The 12,565-nt window shown below is 40.0% G+C and overlaps 1 protein-coding gene across 5 annotated transcripts in view; it reads right to left on the bottom strand.

Annotated features, from left to right (window-relative positions):
* Camsap2 (calmodulin regulated spectrin associated protein family member 2) overlaps positions 1-12,565 on the bottom strand; it is a 128,800-nt gene that overhangs the window by 115,588 nt on the left and 647 nt on the right. The window lies entirely within an intron of this gene.

Below are 12,565 nucleotides of genomic sequence, written 5' to 3' on the forward strand. Positions count from 1 at the left end.
TAAATAAACAAGGTAGAGCACAGATACCTCCAACTTAACCTCTGATTACCACATGCATGTCATGGTACACACACCCACACACCCAAAATGTACTCTACAAAACCTGTAGTCAGTAATCTACTTGAAAGACATTTAAAAAGAGAATGAAAAACAAAATAAAAGTTTAGGAAGGCAATGTTTTTTACACAGGTAATCTTGAAAGTAGTTAAGAGTAGTACATGTTATCACAAAGTACAAACCATCTACTTTGAAACTTTACTGAGGATAAACATCCATGAAATATTTCAAATAATCTTTATTTCAAGGGCATAATGTACCTACAACTTACAGGCTATCTCCATTTTTAAATATTTTACTTATTCATTCACTTATTTATTTGAGAGAGGAAGAGAGAGAGGCAGAGGCAAACAAAGAAGGGGGGAGAGAGAGAGAGAATGGGCATGCCAGTGCCCCTTAGCCACTACAAATGAACTCCAGATACATGCACCACTTTGTGCATCTGGCTTTACATGGGTTCTAGGGAATCAAACCTGGATCCTTTGGCTTTGCTGACAAGTGCCTTAACCACTGAGCTACTTCTCCAGCCCCTCCATTTATAAAAAGAGGAAAAAAGCAAAAAAAAAAAAAAAATTACAAGGTAATCAGAGATGCTAATACTTATGTTACTGCATGGAAAGAGTGAGTCCTATGATGAGGCGGTGTCATGCTTGTTAAGGACCCAGGTTTGATTCCCTAGTACCCCCATAAGCCAGATGTACAAGGTGGCACAGGCATCTGGAGTTCATTTGCAGTGGCTAGAGGACCTGATGTACTCATTCTCTATCTGCCTCTCTCTCAAATAAATATTTTTTTTCAAAGGGGAGTCAGTATGTTTACAAATAGAATTATACTATGTCTCAGGTTTGTTTCAAATCGTTGGTGGGAGTGGAGTAATTACAGATGACTCTAGACTGACCAGGAGCTACTGTCTGTGCTTCAAAGTTCACTGTTATTACAGATGGGATGTAACAAATGGTTTTCTTTAAAGGGAAAGAAGGGCTGGAGAGATGGCTTAGTGGTTAAGCACTTGCCTGTGAAGCCTAAGGACCCCGGTTCGAGGCTTGGTTCCCCAGGTCCCACATTAGCCAGATGCACAAGGGGGCGCATGCGTCTGGAGTTCGTTTGCAGAGGCTGGAAGCCCTGGCGCGCCTATTCTCTCTCTCTCCCTCTATCTGTCTTTCTCTCTGTGTCTGTCGCTCTCAAATAAATAAATAAATAAATAAATAAATAAAATTAAAAAAAATAAAGGGAAAGAAAAAAGCAGGAAAGACTGTACAATTTTCACGCAATGATCTACAAAGACCTCTGAATAGTAACTCATGGGTGGACCCTGGACCACTCAAAGCCATTTTCTACCAAGAAAGAAAGCATCAGGACAGGGGCAGAACTAAGGGAATCACAACCTGATCACATCCACACCCATCCTATTTCAAGACTTTGTCAGTTTTATGAACCAATGATCCCCTTTATTTCAGTTGGGCTCTCTGTGAACTGTGATTATCCGTCAAACACAATTCTCATATCCTCAAGTGTTCTTTTCCCAGGTCTTTGAGATGCCATCCTGTTTCTGCTTCTATTTCTTTTTCCCAGCTACTTTCTTTCTGTGTGGCTCCTTTGCTACTAGCTCTGTAGTCCTGAGCTATCTTCTCTTTCCACTCTCTCAAAGTCACTGACAACAGTCACTCATTATCTTGATTTGATTTGACTTTATTATTTTTTAAATTATATTTATTAATTAGTTTTGTACTGAGCGAATACAGTTAATTTGGTACCATTATTAGGCTCATCCATTTTGGAGTTAGCCCACAGTTATGGGTAGGATAAATTTCTCTGCATATCATGACCCAACACGTGGCTCTGACATTCTTTCCGGCCCCTCTTCCACAAAATTTCCCTGAGCCATATTGGGTTCATTTTTGGTCTGCTTCAGTGATGAGGTGTCGGGGGCCTCTGGATCTCTGATTCGGTAGGAGTTAATTTTTCTCTGTGTTGATCTCCTTCACCCTTGTGTTGGTACCTGGTTCACCAAGAAAAGAGCACCTTTGCTTGTTTCGCCAATTGTTCTTAGTTTCAGCCAGGATTATCTTGAGTTTAATTACTATCTACATCTCTCATCCCTGGGACATTCTGTATATGAATATCTAACTACTTGATATACACACCAACATTGTAGACTTAAACTGTTTTCTCCCATCCACCTCACACAATCTGACCTTCCAGTGATGGATTTCTTAACTTTTTCTAAGACTTTACCTGTCCCTCCACACATCCCATTAAACACCAAGTCTTATCTTTACATCTATCCACTTAATCTACACACTTAATGAAGCCATCCAAATTGAAGCTACCATCCATCATCTTTCACCTGGACCATAACAACTTCCCAACTGGATCCCCATTCATAACTCATAGTTCTACTCCAATCCATTTCCTACCCATTTCTATGAATGTTTTTAAACTTGTGGTAATATTCACCAAAAAAAAAAACAAAACAAAACAAAACTGTACTGTTTCAATGAGTGAGTATGGATATGCCAGGGCTTCTTACTGCTGCAAACTAACTCCAGATACATACACCACTCTGTGCATCTGGCTTTGTGTGGGTACTGAGGAATCAAACCTGGACCAGCAGACAAACAAAGTGACTTTAACCACTGAGTCATCTCCTCAGCCCCATTTCAGACATTGCTAAGTGTACCCAAGCCATTTTCTGAAAGGCTTCTTATGAGGTTACCTTGCATAAAACAGAAACTGAGTGGGTCAGGGGTCCTGGTGGGAAAGAAAATTTCCACTAAATCTATTATATTTTTTTGAGTTGTGAATTTGTACCTGTTGTATCAATTCAAAATATACATTTTAAAATTTTTATTTACTTGCAAGGAGGAGGGGAGTGAGTCGGCATGTCAGGGCCTTCAACCACTGCAAATTTACATGGGTACTGGGGAACCAACCCAGTTCGTTACATTTCCAGACAAGTGCCTTAACTGAGCCCTCAAAAAATATTTTTACGTGTCAATAAATGTTCAAGAACTGGGCTAGAGAGATGGCATAGCGGTTAAGGGACTTTCTACAAAGCCAAAGGATTCAGCTTCAATTCCCCAGGTCCAGTAAGCCAGATGAACAAGGGGCACATGCGTCTGGAGTTCATTTGCAGCAGCTGGAAGCCTTGGCACACCCATTCTTTCTCTCTCTCTTATCTGCTTTTCTGTCTCTCTCAAATAAATAAATAAAATACAAAAAAAAAATGTTCAAGAACCTATAATCAAGGTCTCTAACATTTATGTCAACCAAAACTAGAATAAGATACCATTTCAAGCTGAGCATGGTAGCACTCGTCTTTAATCCCAATACTCGGGAGGCAGAGGTAGGAGGACTGCTGTGAGTTTGAGGTGAACCTGAGACTACATACTGAATTCCAGGTCAGCCTGGGCTAGAGTGAGACCCTACCTTGAAAAATAAATAAGTAAATGAATAAATAAATATGTGCATATATATATATACATATATATATACACACACATACATACAAATATTTACATACACACTACAAAATTTTACAAAACCTACAAAATAGTCAGCAATCTATTGAATGACATTTTTTACAGTATTTTATCTATTTGACAGAGAAAGAGAGAACGGGCATTCCAGGGCCTCTAGCCAATGCAAATGAACTCCAGACACTCTCTTGTGCATCTGGCTTACGTGGGTACTGGGGAATCAAACCTGGGTCCTTAGGCTTCACAAGCAAGTGTCTTAACTGCTAAGCCATCTCTCCAGCCCTTGAATGACTTTTTTTTTATTTTAATTTTTTAAAAATATATTTTATTTATTTATTTAAGAGACAGAGAAAGAGGTGAGAGAGAGAGAATTGGTGCACTAAGGCCTCCAGCCACTGCAAACAAACTCCAGATCCATGCACCTCCTTGTATATCTGGCTTAGGTTGGTCCTAGGGAATAGAACCAAAGTCTTTTAGCTTTGCAGGCAAACGCATTAACAGCAAAGCCATCTCTCCAGCCCTGAAATACCCCATTTAAAAAATTTCCATAAGATAATTCAAATTTTTGGTTTGGTTTGGTTTGGTTTTTGAACTAGGGTCTCACTCTAGCCAGGCTGACCTGGAATTTACTATGTAGTCTCAGGGTGGCTTTGAACTCACAGAGATCATCCTACCTCGGCCTCCCAAGTGCTAGGTTTAAAGGCATGCACCACCATGGCTGGCCCCAGGCCTTTATTTTATTTTTTTTCTGAGGTAGGGTTTTATTCTAGCCCAGGCTGACCTGGAATTCACCATGTAATCTCAGGGTGGCCTCGAACTCACAGCAATCCTTCTACCTCTGTCTCTCAAGTGCTAGGACTAAAGGCATGCACCACCATGCCTGGCTCCAGGCCTTTATTTTTAAAAAGGATGATGAGTTGATGTCTATAAAGGAAAGCTATGTGAGGCTAAAAGGTAAGAACAGTGCTAAACATGAAAAATGAAATATCATAGTTAGCTAAAGCATGTAGCTAGTAAATGCATAATTTTTCATTCAAGTATTTGTTTTTGATATTTTACTAATTGATGGGTTGGTTCATAAACTAACATGAATAGGAAACTAGATCCACCCTAAGATGACAGATCAATGCTAAATATTATTTCCCATTTCTGCACTAAGGGATCAAATATAAATAGGTCGCTGGAGCTGGAGAGATGGCTTAGCAATTATGGCACTTGCCTGCAAAGCCAAAGGACCCAAGTTCGACTCCCCAGGACCCATGTAAGCCAAATACAAAAGGTGGCAATGCATCTGGAGTTCGTTTGCAGTGGCTAAAGGCCCTGGCACACCCATTCTGTCTCTCTCTCTAATAAAATAAAAAATAAAAATAAATCCAGGAGTGGTGGCACTGCCTTTAATCCCAGCACTCGGGAGGCAGAAGTGGGAGGATTGCCATGAGTTCAAGGCCACCCTGAGACAGAGTGAGACCCTACCTCGAAAAACCAAAATAACAATAATAATAAGGAGGAGGAGAAGGAGGCGGCAGCTTGTTGAGAAATCAAACACCTTAATTTTGAAAAAAAATTAAAGGTTGACTTATGTAGACTTTCATGCCTTCACTTCTAGTATTGTACTGTAAAATGTAAGAAACAACAGAAGAATATAACAGAGAAAAATATGAAGGCTTGGACTAATTGTGGTTCCAATGCCAACAAACTAAATGACCAAAGATAACTTAGTTAACCCCACCAAGCCTGTTTCTACATTTATAAAATGGCAAATTATCTTTATTTACCAAATTCTTATTTCCAATGAGTATTCAAAAATTAGAATGCCTTATAATTTGTACTTTAATGGACAAATAACGTTTTAAGGTGACGAATGTTACAAGTCTTATGGCAATGATTCTTAAGATGGGGTCCTTTTACTCCCCAGAAAACACTTGGCCATGTCATAACTGAAATGAAGGTAGGAGCAGAGGACACTATTAGCATTTGGGTAGAAGGCAAAGATGCTGCTAAAATCCTGTAATGCACAGGACAGCCCCCCAGAACAAAGAATTATCTGGCCAATAATTTTGCAGGTGGGAAATCCTGATTTAGGATTTTAGATGAAGAAATAAAGTATCTATTTAATATAGGTACTCTCAAATTAAAAGAAAAATGCATCTAAAAGGCTAATAGCAATAACATGAAGTATATATTATTATAATTAGTAATAGATAATCTAATGTATTTAGGATAATTTATCTGCTAAATGAATACCCAATTCCTTAACTTAGACTTACTATAATTTCCTCTCTACTTCATTACACAAACCTTGTCCAATCCAACTACACTGTTTTACCACCAGGGTGTCACAACTCCATGGCCTACATACAAGCCATTTTCTCCATCTACAATGCCTATTTTCCATTCTGATTTACTCTCTTCAGGATCTAGCTTAAACTAACCTCCTCCACTTCACAAACTACGGAAGCTGAAAGCATTCTCTCCTTCCACCCACCACACTGCTCCTCATCCCCACCAGTCTTCCTCTTAGTGTCACCATTCCACTTATCCACACAAGGCTCTCATCCTGAATTCTAATGCAGTTATGCCTTTTTTGTTTTTTTTTTTTTTGCTTTTGATTTTCGAGGTAGGGTCTCACTTTGACCTATGCTGACCTGAAATTCATGTTGGCCTCAAACTCACAGCAATCCTACCTGTCTCCTGAGTACTAGGATTAAAGGCGTGCACTACCTTGCCAGGCCACTTACGCATCTTTTATCTCTCCTACTTAAGCATAATTCTTAAAAGATAAGCTTTTTTCAAATTTTTTTTGTTTTATATTTATTTATTTATTTGAAAGTGATAGACAGAGAAAGAGGCAGAGAGAGACTGAGAGAAAATGGGCATGCCAGGGCCTCCAGCCACTGTAAACGAACTCCAGACACATGTGCCCCCTTGTGCATCTGGCTAACGTGGGTCCTGAGGAATCGAGCCTCGAACTGGGGTCCTGAGGCTTCACAGGCGAGTGCTTAACCACTAAGCCATCTCCCCAGCCCAAGTCAGGCTTTTTTTTTGGGGGGGGTCTTATCTGGTATTTACTATATAGTCTCAGAGTGGCCTCGAACTCACAGCAATCCTCCTACCTCTGCCTCCCAAGTGCTGGAATTAAAGGCGTGCGCCATCATGACAAGCAAGACAGGCATTTCTTAAACCTACTATTTGTCAACCCTTCTCTTCTTCTCAGAGCTTTGGTGTTATAAATTTTTCCTAGTATTTTAACTCTCTGATTACTTTAATTCTGCCTTTTCCTCTGCCTCTTCCCCTTATTAAGTAATGACTCTTCTAAATTCATTCTTTAATTGCTTTTCTCACTTTATTGGGTTATGACAGAGATTGAAGTGTAATTATTAAGAACATGCTTTTGAAAAAAAGGAACATATTTGTATGGACACATCATGAGTTGGTAGCCTCTTTTCCTCCTCCCTGTCCCCATTCCATAGGAGGCCCTCCTCAGTGGGGTTACTGGTATTCCCCGTGGGGTTGTGGTTTATGCATTGTGGGAGCAGCAGTTATTGAGGGGAAGTAGTGCCTCTAGGCATGACATCCCAAGCTATAGCTCTTACAACCTTTCTGCCCCTCCTATTCTGCAAATTTCCCTGAGCTGTGGCAGGTGTGTGTTTCAAGTCTACTTCAGTGATGAGCTCCCAGGAGCCTCTGGATCTCTGCTTTGGTAGGTGTTGAGCATCCTCACCACCTGTCTTCTTTCTCCCTGGTGCTGCTTGTCAGGCTCACCCATGGAAGCAGCACTCTTGCTGGTGCTGGTCTCCCCACTTCTTCTGCAGTTTCACCTGGGCCTTGGCTGAGATGCGAGGAGTGGCTTATGGCCTCAGGTCTCACTACCTTTCTGTACATGCACCCTCCTGAGCAGGGGATCCAGCAGTTGGGGACTCAGGGGCCATTCAATCAGGAAGGCAGAACAAAGGGCCTGCTTCTGCAACATGCAGGTTCCGGGCAGCCCCAAGCCACCAGCAGGGGTACCAGGACCAGGGGATAAGGAGGTCCTAAATTCATTCATGAATAATTTCTTGCCCTCTACAATCACATCTACTTCCAATTTTAATTACATTGCTAAACACAGTACCAAGCTATTATTTCTAGACTCAACTTATGAATCATACTGTAGACTTGCATTTATTTATAACTACCTATTTTATTGTCTTTTTCAGACAAGACATTTGGCCTTACATCAAGTTCAAGGTTACCAAGAACCAAAAGCTGCCTTCCTTTCTGGGCTGGAAAGATGGCTTAGCAGTTAGGGCACTTGTCTACAAAGCCAAAGGATCCCACGTAAGCCAGATGCACTAGGTGGTACATGCATCTGGAGTTCATTTGCCTTGGCTAGAGGCCCTGGTGAGCCAATTCCCTCTATCTCCAATAAATAAATTAAGTAAAATATTAAGGAAAAAAATTTTTAAGGCTCCTTTCCCTTCCAACTTGATACTTTTTTTCTGTCAATTAGCAAGACAACTCACTCAGTACTCTCAGTTCTAAGTCTCAAAACCTCAGGTACTCTCATCCACTCAAAAACCTCAGATCACCTTATGCTATTATTACATATTCTCTTTTCTTTAAACCAATCACCATGCACCAAATACAGTCCTTAAAACACTACAGGTTGAATTTTTGTTCTATCATTTGCTTCTTTTCCATTCCTTTGACTTCTAACCATGGAGAACGGTAGTTAAAAAGCAGACTTTCCAGATATAGTGACACATGCCTTTAGTCCCAGTACTAAGGAGAGGAGGCATAGATAGGAGGATTGCTGTGACTTTGAGGCCAGCCTGAAACTAAAGAGTGAGATCCAGGTGTGGTGGTTTGAATAGAATAGATGGCCCCCAATATATTCAGTTGTTTGTAGTTTCCATCTGCTGGCTACCTGGCTGGAGGAATGTCACTGGGTGGATCTTAAATTGTGGTGATGGGTTTCTGATTTCAATCAAAAGATATGTAAAGTGTGCCTAGCTGGAGTTCCTGAAGTGTGCAGTGGCTTTTGGCTTGTGCTTTTCTCTCTCTGCTTGGACCTATGAAGGCAGGCCAGCTTCTTCTGCCATTATGGAACTTCCCCTCAATCTGTAGGCTTCAATAAATATCCCTTCCTCCATAACTGCTCCTGGTCTGGAAGTTCATCTCAGCAAACCTAAAGCTGTCTGCTACACCAGGTCAGCCTGGGGTAGAGTAAGACCCTAACTCAAAAAAAAAAAAAAAAGGAGGGGGCTAGAGAGATGGCTTAGCCATTAAGGCACTTACCTGTGAAGCCTAAGGACCTAGGTTTGATTCCCCATTACCCACATAAAAGCCAGATACATAAGGTGGCTAGAGTTCATTTGCAGTAGCTAGTGGCCCTGTTGTGTTATTCTCTCTGTCTCTTTTTTTAAAAAGCATAGACGCAAATCAGACTTCCCTGTTTCTGAACCTGGTTCCATCAGATGCGTGGCTTTGGATGAGTTCCTCATTAGTAAAACTAGGATGATTAATAGTTCCCACCTCATAAGGCTATTGTGAGGATTAAATGAGTTAAGTGCATGACATACTATAAGTGCTCATTAACTATTAGATGCATTATCATTCTCACCCCACTTCAAGTTCTTTATCACTTCTTGCCAGACTCTTGCAACAATACCCCACAATGGCCTCTCTGCTCTAAATCTTTTTACCACAATGCTACCCAATGCTCTCATAATCCTCATAAATGTGAACGAGTCAGTTCTTATATAGGATTTTGACACAAGTGCTGAGGGGGATGGAGAGATGGCTTGGTGGTTAAGGTGCTTTCCTGCAAAGCCAAAGGACACAGGTTCAATTTCCCATTACCCATGTAAAGCCAGATGCACATGTGTCTGGAGTTCATTTGCAGTGGCTAAAGGCCCTGTGTGCCTATTCTTTCTATATACCTTTCTCTCTTTCAAATAAATAAAAATATTTTTTAAAAAAAGATATGTTGAGATATAACAGCAAATGGTTTTATATCAATAAACAAAAGGGAACGAAAGGAAAATACTAGCTGCAAAAGTTAAATTTATAAACTGGCACAAGGAATGGGCCTGGAGCTTGTAATCCCAGCATTCCAGAGGTTGTGAGTTCCAACAAGACAGCCAGAACTACATAGTAAGACACTCTCACAAAAAAAATTTGCCAGGCAGGCATAGGGGTGCACATCTTTAATCCCAGGACCAGAGTTCAATTCCCCAGTACACACATAAAGCCAGATGCACAAGGTTGCGCATGCATTTGGAGTTCCTTTGCAGTGGCTGAAGGCCCTAGCCATTCTCTCTCTCTCTCTCAAATAAATAAAATGTTTTCAAACACAGAAAATTAAAACTGTACCATGAGCCGGGCGTGGTGGTGCACGCCTTTAATCCCAGCACTCGGGAGACAGAGGTAGGAGGATCGCCATGAGTTAGAGGCCACCCTGAGATGACAGAGTTAATTCCAGGGCAGACTAGACCAGAGTGAGACCCTACCTCAAAAAACCAAAAAAAAAAAAAAAAAAAAAAAAAACCTGGACCATGTACTATGTGCACATTTTTCACACTTGCAGATAAAAGAATCATTACTCTATAGAATGGTGTAAAGTAAAAGCAAAGACCTCAATCAGACCTATGCTGGAAGAATACACCACTTATCTTTTTTTTTTTTTTTCCATGCAAAGTCAAGTTCAGAGTCATATTCTTGCAGAAGGTCAGGCTCTCACAGGTAGGGACCATATCACAAACAAGCCAACTTGATCGGTATGTATTTATGTTCCCTACCTGTATGGCACGTATCCAGGAATAGGAATGCTCCTTACCACACAGGAGGAGGAAGTGAGAGAACGAGAGAGAGGAGGAGAGGGAGCACATCTGACTGCAAACTGCTGTCTCAGAAAACATCTGAGTATAAGGTGAGTGAGGGTGTAAGCTGGCGGCAGTGGGAGCAGATTTTCCCTAAGGGTTTTAGAGACTTCTTTTTCTTGGAGACAAGGCGTTGCTATGTGGCCCAGGCTGAACTTGAACTTTCTGTATAACGTGGGCTGACCTTGAACCTGTGGTCAGTTCCAGAAATCTGGGATGACAGGTATAAGCCACTACGCTGGAGTCACAGAGACTGTGTGTGTGTGTGTGTGTGTGTGTGTGTGTGTGATACACCACTTATCTTAATCTTTGTGCACATTAATTTCTAAGCCTGTGCCTTCATCTGAACAAGAATGGTATCTACAGGGTTTCTGTAAGAAAAAAATGAAGCAATATATTTACAGTGTTAGGGATATAACAAACAAGCCCCACCTCCACTAATACATTACCCATTGCAATCAAGCTGCAAATGAACACTCATCGTTACTACACCAAGTGATGGATGATTTGTTTAACCTCTCTATGCCAGGCTTCCTTCTGCTTAAGTATAGAACACACTATTGACATAACAGAGTTGTGAATCCTAAATGTAAACCACAATGCAAAGCATCTCCAAGTGCCTGGCAGAAGTCAGCTTCCTTTAACACTATATTCCTTCCACTTCCTTTTTTGGGTGTTCATCAAGTAGCCCAGCATCTCGTAACTGGCCTGACACAGATCCAGAAAGTAGGCCAATTTCTGCTGGGAATCCTTTGTGAGTGCACTGCAAAATGTACACTTGTTACTATAAGTGCATTTCAGGTTTGGATGGAGAGAAAATAATTGTTTTCCTCTACCTTCCATTTTCAATAGGTTACTATATCAATTTCCCTCTATTTTTTTTCTAAATAGTCTCACTTGTCCTCCAAATGGATATTCAGTATAGTGCTTAAATTAAAACCAAAACATTCTATTATTCTCATGTCTTATATCATGGGAAAAAAGAACAACAGTGCTTCCTACTGTATTTAGCTCCACAGAATAGGACTTATATTTATTCCTGATGCTAGTTCAATATCAAAGTATAAACATTCAAATAAAATCAAGGCTGACATAAACATAAAATTACATCCATGTGATGTTTCCTCCAAAACTAATTCAAATAAATTTCATTGATAATTTAGCTAAAATTTAAAAACACTCTGCTACGTGTAAGTTTAAACAGTTTAACTGAGCTAAATTATTTACTTACATGCTTTCACAGTCATCCTCCCAAAAAAAAATCTAGAGAAAATTTTGTAAACACTAAGGAATTTTTCAGCTACCCATTTAAAATATATTAAGAAAAATCTTCCAAAACTATTCTTGAAAGTTAGGAGACTAATTACAGGAGCATCTTCCAATGAAAAGCCAGCTCTCTAATTTTTTTTCAGCCTTCTATAACATGGGCTCCTAAAGTAACAGCTAAGGAATTACAACAGGAGGCCTTTTCCTGTTATTCTGCAGATTGGTTATGTAGGGAATGTTTAATCTCCACTGTATGACAGAATTTCTGTGTCAACAGTACAGGCCTTCAAAAAAAAAAAAACAAAAAAAAAACTCCTGTACTTAAAAAAAATTCAAAACAGGGAGTTTTTGTTTTTCCTAATTTATGAAGCCAAACTAAATGTGGAAAAAGGAATATGCCTCACCAATAATATGAAATGAAAATAACACCCTATAGTCAGGGAACTAAAATTGCTTTTAGTAAATGTTTTAGTAAGAATCTGAATATACTGGAGGACCGATAAAGGAATAAACAATGACAACGGAAAATAACTGCACTTCAACAGAGGCTACCATCACAAATGTCAAAATCAATATAGTAACCAAAGACCATGCAACTACCTTCTAGTAATAAAGAAATCAATTCAGATTTCTTAGTAGTGTAATCAGAATTATGACTGAGAAGGAAATATAGACAGCAAAAATGAGGAAAATACCACAAATTAAAATCACTCTTTAAAAACAGGACAAATTTGCTCACTGAATTTGCACACACTTTCTGCTCTCCAATTAAAAGGAATCTGGCCGAATCCCTTCTAATCATTCAAGGGCACTTCCATTTAAGACCAAACCTTCATTCTTTATTCCTCCTTTCTTCTTCCCACTGCCAGTCTCCTATCATCTCCCTGGACCAGGACGGAAGTC

This window comes from Jaculus jaculus, chromosome 1 (genome assembly GCF_020740685.1).
Source record: "Jaculus jaculus isolate mJacJac1 chromosome 1, mJacJac1.mat.Y.cur, whole genome shotgun sequence".
Lineage (NCBI taxonomy): Eukaryota > Metazoa > Chordata > Mammalia > Rodentia > Dipodidae > Jaculus > Jaculus jaculus.